Raw genomic sequence first — 10,566 nt, 5'->3', positions numbered from 1 at the left:
TTCCGTGCATTCGAAAAGAATAAGAAACTTGTAGACGTGGCCGAACGTAGTCCGTCGTCAGGTTTTTCCGAGCGGATTCCGTTTGTGTTTTCTTTAACCACTGACAGAGTGAGCTTGCGCGGTTAAAAGTCAGTCCTTCTGGAAGAGACGTTCCTTCTCCCTGTACTTCTCTTCCGGCATTTCCCTTGCCCCTGGTGGTGGTTGTGCCCCACAGACGTCCGCGGTGGCTGTCCCCTGACCCGCTCTGGATGCGTGGCTGGCATGGGCGTGTGCAGGGGCGGCTTGCTGGGCGCACAAGTGCTCACCCCGGAACCACACACGCAGGGGCCGGCCCTTGGGGTGCGGGACTTGCCTGCCAGTGGGGTCGCCTTGCTGAACACACACCTGCTCCTTCAGAGCCTCGGCCCCACGGCCTGGCGTCCCGAGGACGTGCTGTCTTCCCTCGGAGGGGAGGCGCACGGGCCTGTGGGGCGAGCCGCCCCAGGAGCTCCTGACTGCCCGAGCCCAGACGCCACCAGGCTTTGCACCCTGTTTCGGTCCCAGCTCCACCGAAGGTGTCGCCACCGTGTCTGAGGGCCTGTGCACATAGGCGCTGTCTTCTGACGTTGCTCCTGGAGCCCGGGGTGGGGGACCCCGAGGGCTGGATGGGTCGCTCCGCTCCCCAATCAAGGACAAGTTCAGCTGTAGACCTGCCTCTCTGCTCGGCGTGCCTGTCAGGGCTGGTGCCGCGTCCGGTGCCCTGGGACCCCCATCTTAGGCAAGACCGTCTCCCAGTAGGGCTGTCCTGCTACCTGACCGGTGTCTCGTCTGTGGGACGTTCCCTTACAAGGAGGCATTGTTTTCATAAGAAGGCCGGAAATAGCAGGCCCGTGTTCAACCCAGTGACGGTTTTCAGTGTTTCCCTGTGAACCCCGGGAGCCTGGTTCGATACGGCGGGTTCTGGAAGGCAGGCAGGGCTCAGTGCTGTCAGGGAGTGGAGGGAGCTGTCTTCATCGGCCGGTGCTCCCGACACGCGCTCAGCAGGGAATCAATACACATCTTCCTGGCCTCACTGCCCCTCGAGCCCCTTTTCCAGTTTTGCGTGTTTGCCTCTGATCGGCCTGCTTAGGTCTGATATTGCCGTCGTGTGGCCTTTTCCAATGGGTCACCGTCTTCTGGGGCCCCGGTGGCCAGGCGGCACGCAGAGATGGCGGGAGTGCTCGGCTGCTCCGGACGGTGGCCTGCAGTCACCTTCCGCTGCCCCGGGCTACAGCTCGTCTTGTGCACAACAGGCTGACGTCACGGAAGCCTCTCGGCCGTGGCATCAGAGGCAGGGAAGCCTGGCGGGCAGCCTTGGGAAGGCCTGGCTGGCGGGGCTCCGGGGGGCCCGTCCCTGCCCTCCGAGTGTGCCCAGCCTGGCTCCCAGAGGGCTGAGGACGGGGCACGGCCACGCTGGACCCTCTCCTGCTTCCACGGGCCCCGGGGACCTGTCACTGACACGCACGGGCTCTCCAACAGCTGGCCCGGACAGACCACCGGGCTGCGGGGGACGTGGCGGGCAGAGGCGCACACGCGGGGGCGGACGTGGACTGATGGCACACAGGACTCTTCGCCCGTCACTGGCACATTTAATCTAGAGAATCAGCACGCAGGGCACGGACACCTGCTCCAAACTCCACATTTTAAACGATTCCTCACGGGAAATTCCAGGCATTCGCAAAACTAGAGTAGAACAGGCTCACGTAACTTGGGGTCAGTCCCACCCGTTTCCCCAACCTGTTTGCCGTGGGGCAAACTCAGGGCACCGGGCACGGACGTTTCGGTGCTTGTGTCTCAAAGACGGAGACATATAAAAATGCCTCCGAGGCAAATATCAGACCTAAAAGAGTCAGTCATTCTCCGAGGGCCCCAAACACACAGTCAGTATTCCTGCTTCCTCATTTTCACCCAGGTTGGGTTTTTTTCAATTATTTTTTCAATTTTCTTTTCTTTTTTTTAAATTTTAACTTGTTTTATTTTTTATTTTCTTAAATTTACATCCAAATTAGTTAGCATAGAGTGCAACAGTGATTTCAGGAGAAGATTCCTTAGTGCCCCTCCCCCACTTAGCCCATCCCCCCTCCCACAACCCCTCCAGTAACCCTCAGTCTGTTCTCCATATTTATGAGTCTCTTCTGTTTTGTCCCCCTCCCTGTTTTTATATTATTTTCCTTCCCTTCTCTATGTGTATCTGTTCTGGGTTTTAAAGTCCTCCTATGAGTGAAGTTCTAGGACATTTGTGTGTCTCTGAGTGACTAATTTCACTTAGCCTAATACCCTCCAGTTCCATCCACGTAGTTGCAAATGGCAAGATTTCCTTCTTTTTGATTGCCGAGTAATATTCCATTGCATATATGCCACATCTTCTTTATCCGTTCATCCATCGATGGACATTTGGGCTCTTTCCATACTTTGGCTATTGTCGATAGTGCTGCTATAAACATCGGGGTGCATGTGTCCCTTCAAAACAGCACACCTGTATCCCATGGATAAATGCCTAGTAGTGCCATTGCTGGGTCATAGGGTAGTTCTATTTTTAGTTTTTTGAGGGACCTCCATACTTACTGTTTTCCAGAGTGGCTGCACCAGCTTGCATTCCCACCAACAATGCAAAAGAGATCCTCTCTCTCCGCATCCTCGCCAACATCTGTTGTTGCCTGAGTTGTTAACGTGAGCCATTCTGACAGGCGTGAGGTGGTGTCTCAGTGTAGTTTTGATTTGTATTTGCCTGATGATGAGTGATGTTGAACATCTTGTCATGTGTCTGTTGGCCATCTGGGTGTCTTCTTTGGAGAAGTGTCTATTCATGTCTTTTGCCCATTTCTTCACCGGGTTATTTGTTTTTCGGGTGTTGAGTTTGATAATTCTCTATAGATTTTGGATACTGACCCTTTATCTGATATGTCACCTGCAAATATCCTCTCCCATTCTGTCGGTTGCCTTTTACTTTTGCGGATTGTTTCCTTTGTTGTGCAGAAGATTTTATTTTATTTATTTATTTATTTTTAAATTTTTTTTTCAACGTTTATTTATTTTTTTTGGGACAGAGAGAGACAGAGCATGAATGGGGAGGGGCAGAGAGAGAGGGAGACACAGAATCAGAAACAGGCTCCAGGCTCCGAGCCATCAGCCCAGAGCCTGACGCGGGGCTCGAACTCACGGACCGCGAGATCGTGACCTGGCTGAAGTCGGACGCTTAACCAACTGTGCCACCAGGCGCCCCAGAAGATTTTATTTTGATGAGGTCCCAATAGTTCATTTTTGCTTTTCTTTCCCTTGCCTCTGGAGACGTGTTGAGTAAGAAGTTGCTGCGGCCGAGATCAAAGAGGTTTTTGCCTGCTTTCTCCTCGAGGATTTTGATGGCTTCCTGTCTTACATTGAGGCCTTCATCCATTTTGAGTTTATTTTTGTGTGTTCACCCAGTTCGTTTTAACCTCAGCGTGTGGCGAAGTTCACGCCCGGGGCTCAGATGACATGTTAGTGACGTCTTGTGAGGTCTTTCTGGTCCTTTCTGTCCCTCCTCCTTCGTCTGACTTTTTGTTGCTGAAGAAAAAACTGGGCTTTTGCCCTAAGAGTTTCCCATGTTCCCGTTTCTGCCGACCCTGCCTTCGCAGCACCAGTGACCCCGCTCCTCTGTCCCCGCACGTCACGGCCACTGGCGGCCGGTGCAGAGGCTGCTCAGGTCGGGCTGTGTGTCCTGGGCTGCGTGGGTGGCGGGCGTCTCTGCGAGGCCGTGTTGGGGCTGCCAGTGGTTGTTCTGGGCTCGGGAAACGGCGCTGCCGGGGCCCTGTCGTCTTCCCTCACCTGCGAGCTGGGGCAGCACACTCATGGCCCCTCGGAGACATGGCAGAGACGGAGTGAACGTGATCCGATGGCCCAGGATCCTCCCAAGGAGAGACGTGAGAGCTGTGCCTTCTGAGCATCAGGACCACCCCTTGGGTTGGAACATGCTCCCTGCGTTTTGATCCATTGCAGCTGCTGGGGCTTAAAGTGTCCCCCTTTGGCCCCTGGGAGCCTCCCCGGTCCCTCCGATGGCCCTGCTTTTCTGGCACAGCGACACGTTCTGGGCCCGTGCGCCCGTCTCCCGTCCCTTCCCTGGTCTCCTGCGGGTCCCGGCTGCTTCCGGGGTCAGTGGTACTTACAGGCCGCGGCCAGGGCGCCGTGTCACCCCACGTTTAAGACGCACAAGATGGGAAGTGAGCGGCTTATTTACGGGGCGCCGTCCGTCCCCGTGCCGTCCGGTCTCTGCTGGGACGCGGGGTCCACAGCGGCTGCCGGACATCCCGGCGCGAGGCCACCGCCCGATGGAGGACCTAACCGCGGCCGTGCGTTTGCTTGTCACACTTATTCTGAAATAACGTTTTGCTGCATAACAAGAAATGTTGCTTTGTGTCACGGGATGACGTTCTGTTCTCAGGACCCCTTCCCCAGGACCGTGCACAGCACCCCCGGACGTCACCTGAAGGACACACGCAGGGCGTCGCGATGTGCGTCAGCTGTGGTGCTGTGGGGAGGAAGCAGGAGCAGGTGGACAGCCGGGCCGCGGGCTCCTGTCCCCCGAAGTGGCGTGAGAAGCGGGACTTGGAGACACACGGATGCACACCCCGTGCTGTCAGAGCACCGAGCCCCCTGACAGGGCGCCCGTCGGGAGGGGCTGCGGGGTCCGCGGTCAGGGCAGGCCCAGCTGGCGGCCGCGGCCGACCCTTCCTCCCGAGAGTTCTCGGTGCTCCCGCCTCTGTCCTCTCGGGGCTGGGCTTCCCCGGGGCGTCTGCCGGGACCGGCACGTTTCCAGCGGGCGACCCCGTGAGGCCGGCCTGTCGCAGTGGGAGGAGGCGGGGCACAGCAGCCGTCGGGGTGGCGGACGAAGAGCCATCTTTTCCGGAAGGCCCCGCGCACGGCACCCGGGCCCTTATCTCTCCTTTCAGACCCCGCAGGGAACAGCCACGGGAATGAGAGGAACCCGCTGGCTCGGGTTGAAACCCCCCCACGCACCCGCGCGCCCTGGCTGGGATAAAGCGACCTGAAGGTCGGGGCCGAGAGCGCCCTTGGTGGGCCTGGCCCTGCCGCCTTTTGCTTCTTCCTTGTGTCTCTGATTTTGTAGCGAAGTTTCCTGGAACGAGGGCTTTTTCTCTTCTATGCTCAATTGATTTTATGGTACTCAGAACTGTTTTTCATAAGCACCTCACTGGAAAAATATTCTTCAGTAGTGCCTGCCAGCATGTTGACATAAAAAAAAGAATTGAACTCACTCGACCACTTTCCCATGGTTGAATCCGTTGCCCCACTTCTGAGAATTCAGGACGGTCCAGCCAATAACCAGAATCATTTGTGGAAAAGATCCCAATCACAGCGGCACGGGGCCCTGGGCGAGAAACACACTAGGGTCCCGCCCGCCGAGAAGCCGGAACCACCGTCCGACCCCTAGGCCCAGAGCACAGGCCCTGGGGCTCCCCAGCCAGCCCAGGCCCAGGACCGAAGCAGGCTCTCGGCAAGAGTGTCTCCAAGGAGCGGTGACGAAATCCGCCCCCGTCTGCCTGTCCCGGCGTCCCCGTGTGGGGACTGACCCCGATACCACTTCTCCCTGTCGCGTGGTTGCTCAGGGGCCGCATCAGTTATCAACTGTCCGAACAAATCGCCCTGAGACTTAGCTCAGACTTTCCGTGGGTCGTGGATCCGGACGAAGCTCACGTGGGGCCAGGGCGTCAGGGTCTCCTGCGAGGCCGCGAGCCGGCAGCGGGGGCTGCGGGGTCATCTGAAGGAGCCCCCGGGGAGACACCTGCTCCCGAGGGGGCTTCCGCGGCTGAGGTCGGGAGTCGGTCCCGCGAGCAGGTGGGGACTCATGGCCTCGGCTCCTGTTGTGGGACAAGCCGTGTGCGGCCTGACCTGAGAGGCGACAAACCAGGTCGCTTACTGTGTTCGGTTCGTCGCCGTGAGTGGCCAGGCCTGGCTTGCGCTCAGGACGGGACGTGCACCCGGGGGAAGGGTGCCTACCTGGCACGCACAGCCGGCCGCTGAGACACGCAGGGAAGTCGGCCCGGGGTTCTGGAAAGATTTCTTTGTGACAGAAAGAAATGGCAAGAAAGGGCCCCTCCTTCCACGGGACGCGGCCGTACCTGGACATGACGCCCGGAATGAGGGGTACCAGTGCCCACCGGGGCCGGGGCCCGGGGCCGGCAGGGAGGTGGACGTCCCGTGGTGGGTGTGATGAGTCCACTCGGAGTTGTGTCGTGTGGCCCCAGGAGTCCCGGCTCCCATCCCCCGCCGCCACGCCCCCGAGCCTGCTTGCCCAGCGCCCGACTTGGGTGGCTCAGTGCGCCCCGTTCACCCGCTAGGCCTTCCGGCCTCTCGCAGAGGAGAGTCGCCCGGTCCTTGGGCGGGTTTCATTATGGCCACCAAGCCAAGTCTGTCAAGAGTGGGTTAAAACAACTCTTCTTACCTTAAAGGATCAGCTCTCAGGCTCAATCTCGTTTCTCAAGTTAGTTGGCTGTCTTCCTCGATCTGGCTGTGTAGGCTGCTGGAACGCGAGGGGAGAGTCCGCGGGGCAGCCGTGGTCTTGTCCAAGGGCGGGGGGAGGCCGGTCACCGTCAGTCCCCACGGAAGCGTGCGGCAGGAGGCCCGACAGCGCAGACGGACCCTGTGCACCTTGGGGGCCCCCGGGCGAGGGGTGAGCCGGGGGCCGACAGACCACGGGCGTTGCCGTTACCGTCAGAATCCCCGGCTAAGAGGCCGCGGGGCTGGAGGGGGGTCGGGTGGGGGGACTCAGCGCCTGGCGAGCGGCGTGTTCCCGCCAGCGTGCTCTCCTGGCGGGCGGGGACCAGCAGGAGGCAGGTTGGGCAGAACCCAAGCCCTCCGCGGCCTTTGCAGGTGCCCGAGCCCTGTCTGCCCGTACGCATTTCTCTTCTGCAGAATGAGAACTGAGTCTAAAAGCAAAGCTAGAAATCAGTCCGTGAAGTTAGTCACGTGGTTTAACGGAAACCACTTCACGAGCTGCGTTCCAGACTGTGGCACCCATGACGGCAGTCCCCGCCGAACGCTCAGCGCTGTAGACGTTTGTGTGAACACCTCTGTGCCCGGCCCGTGGGCTCCTGGCCACCCTCGAGCCGGACACAGGACGAGTGGCCGTGCAGGGCGTGGCCCGCCAGCCCCTGCCCTGTGTATCTGGAAGTGACCCCTGGAACGCGGGTCCCTCCTGCTCTGCCCAGGCCCTCTTGAACCCCGGGTGGTGGCGGGTGTAACTCCTGGTGCCCCCTGCCCGGTGGACGGTGGGAGCTCATGCACGAGAGCCCATCACACCGGTGACAGGCTCAGGGATGGCCTCAGATTGCCTTCCGTCCTCGTCCTGGGCTTTTCCCGGGCCCCACGCCTGCTTCCCCCAAAGAGCCACGCGCACCCACTGTTTCTGGGTGAAGACTCAGGTAAGACGTCTCATCTGGGCACAGAAGCAACCCCTGGAGGGCCACCGATGGTAGAGGCAGGGATTCTAATGACCGGGGGGAGCCCCTGGATGGTGGAAATCCCACTCTTTGGCTCCGGCACACTCTGGCACCTGAGCTACGTGCTGCTGTGTCCCGTGGTGCAGACTGAGCACGTTTAGGATATTACAGGAGGAGCCAAGAGCCGTCTCGGCAGGGGCTCCCCAGTGCCACCGTCCCCTGCGAACTCCTCTCTTGCGCGTGGGCCACGTGGCCACTGCGGTGTGGAGATTCGGTCTGCACGTAGTGAGCTGGCGTCTCCCACACCGTCCGGAATGGAGGAGGGACTGGAACACATCCTTCCTGAATAAATGAACTGGTGAAATTAAGTAAACGAACGCTGCCATCTGTGGAGTTTTTACTGTAAATAGGGACCATCAGAAGCAGTGGCAGTTAGGACAAAAATCAAAGGTTTTATGCTGGGATGTTCCGCAGTCACCGAGAACATCACACATCCATGAAGATGAAGTGGAGACGTTCCCTTGATGAGCCAAAGCCAAGCAAACCTGGGAGGGAACAGAACGTTACAGCATCCTTCCAGTTTCCCTAGGAATCTGTCGAGTAGGACAAAAATAATTTGCAAACGTGTTACGCGTTTTATGACACGCGTAGACAGATGTGAGATGAACGCACGCGGATCCGGAAGGGAGGGCCGCGTGGTGTGTGGGGTGACGCGGTATCCGCTCAGGGCAGACTGTGCGTCAGGTGCCAGGGTGACGGCCGGCGGGGCCGCTAGCACACGGCCAGGCAGCACAGCTGGGAAGTCAGTGCGTGTCTGGTGAAGCGAACCGACATTCACGCGGTCCCACGAGAGCAGTGTCCTGTGTGTGAGAACGGAACGTGTCGGAACCTGCCGGAAGCAGCTGAAGCCGTCTTCTTCAGGAGCCTGCGGCCTTCGATAGATGTATTCTAAAAAGTTGGAAATCAATGATGTTTCCTGCTTGAGAGTTTAGAAAGAGGGAGGGGAAATGAACGGGAAGAAAAAGGAAGCAAATAACAAAAGTAGGAGGAAAAAAATCAATACACTATAAGCCAGATAGCCCATAGAAAACAAACGAGGGCTAAAGTCGGTTCTTTGGGGAGTTAATAAAAATTGGCACGTCCCAGAGACCCATCAAGAAGACGTCAGGAAGCACAAATTGCCAATATCAGGAGGCAAACAGGGGGCGTCCCTGTAGATCCCGCCGACGTGAACAGAAGGGCCAGCAGGTGACACGTCCAGCTTCGCGCGCAGACAGGCAAACCCAGCGTGCCCTGACCCAGGAGGTGCCCCTCACCTCCTCCCCGTCAGTCCCGCCCCGACTGGGTGTTTCGGTCTTCTCTCCCCCCTCTCCTGTGCCCGCCCGCGCGCGTGTATATTTACGTGTGTATGCGCTCGAACTCAAACAAATGTCTAAATAGCGGCCCGGGTGCCGTGGTCGGGGCACCACAGAACCCGGACGCGGCCGTGAGCTTCGCAGATTTGGGCATCACACGCACCTCACACTGCACAGCACGAAGGGGGCTGCGCGCACCCCGCCGCGCTCTCACCTCCTGTGAGGAGCGGAGGCTGGCTCTCCCTGAAGGAGCCGTGGCCGGCGTGGGGATGTCGGCAAGGGCTGGAAACGTGCCCGCACATGGGGCCTCCCTCCCCGGCTGGGGGGCCCTGGCCACCGTGTGGGTGTCCCCCATGGCCCAGCCGACAGCTGGCCCCACTGCTCTCTGGGAGCAAAGCCGTCCTGGACGCCCCCTGGCCGATGTGGCCCCCCTGGCTTGTCCTCTGCCGAGGACAGACACGTGCACACCACCGTGGGTGGCTCCGAGCGTGGCTTTGTCCGAAGCTACTTGAGTCATTCGGTGGGCGCTTGCAGGCGTACCTCCCCTGGGCCAGAGTCCACGGGCTCCTCGGCCGTCCGACCCCGTTCTGCTGGCTCCTCCACCTCCTGGCGTGGGGGCAGGGCGGGCCGGGTGCGCGTGGGGGCTCGCGAAGCAGGAGCCGGGGGGTTCAGCGTGGCCCCGGGGGGGTTCTGGTCCCGGCTCTCACTGCCCTGGGGGGGGGCTGTGTTCCTGGCTGCACCGTGGGCTTGCACGTCGTGGGCAGTGAGCCCAGGGCAGCGTCCGGATGTGCTGTCCCCTGTGCACAGGAAGGGCACGCCGTGTGGTCAAAGCGGGTGCCACGGGCCCAGCGTGCGTGGAAGCCGTGGGCAGGGTCCACCCCGGGGTCCCCCTGACTCCAGCCCTGCTGCCTCGGAGCGGAGCGCCTGCCGCTGCCTCTGGCCTCCACCACTGCGGAGAATCTGCGCCTTCGGGGGGCCTGGGGGGCGTTTCTCCCACACCTGGGGCGGTGCCCTGGGGAGGGGGCTCCCCTTGGCTTGGCCGGGCGATCGCGGACAACGTGCTCGGGGTCTCCCAGCTCCAGAGAGGAGCTCTTTCTCTGTCTCTGTTGTTTTCTTTGTTATGATCTCGTGTTTCAGGAGACCCATTTGAGTGGAGCCTGGAGACGCGTTATGAAACTGTTAGTTTCCTCCAGGAAAAGGGATTTACGGCAAACAGGAGGCCTGTGACTTTAGGAGCACGTCTCCTCAGTCCCAAGTGTTTAAATCATGCACTGGAATATCAAATGCTGCCCTGTGTAGTTCGGAGGCAGGCGGAGCCGCCCAGGGCGCGGGACACGGGGAGACGTCTCCGGGCGCCGCGCCCGCGTGGGGACCTGGGTGCCGCAGACACCGTGTTCGTTCCCGCTGCGCTCCAGGGATGTTTTAAAGCTGAGACTTCTCCACGGTCACCCCGGAACATAAAGATGATCTACGCACGGCACAGAGGGTTCTCATTAAGTATGCGCTTGCTCCATAAAGAAGAAAATCGGACGGACTTCCCGAGGAAGATTATTTACAGCGGACTTTTTCTCCCCCTCCCTTCTGTTCCTCCAAAGGCAATGAAAAGCAATTCTGAGAGCACAGCAGAAAATCAGTTTTTAATCAAGGAAAACGTGTGGGAAGGAGCGATGTGCGGCTCACCTCGGAGACGATCCGGCGGCCGCCGGCACGCAGGGCTCCGCGGGGCCTCGGGGACCAGGAGGGCGGGCGAGCTGGTGGGC

This window comes from Prionailurus viverrinus, chromosome A1 (genome assembly GCF_022837055.1).
Source record: "Prionailurus viverrinus isolate Anna chromosome A1, UM_Priviv_1.0, whole genome shotgun sequence".
NCBI lineage: Eukaryota > Metazoa > Chordata > Mammalia > Carnivora > Felidae > Prionailurus > Prionailurus viverrinus.
Note: the sequence above shows the minus strand (reverse complement) of the source record.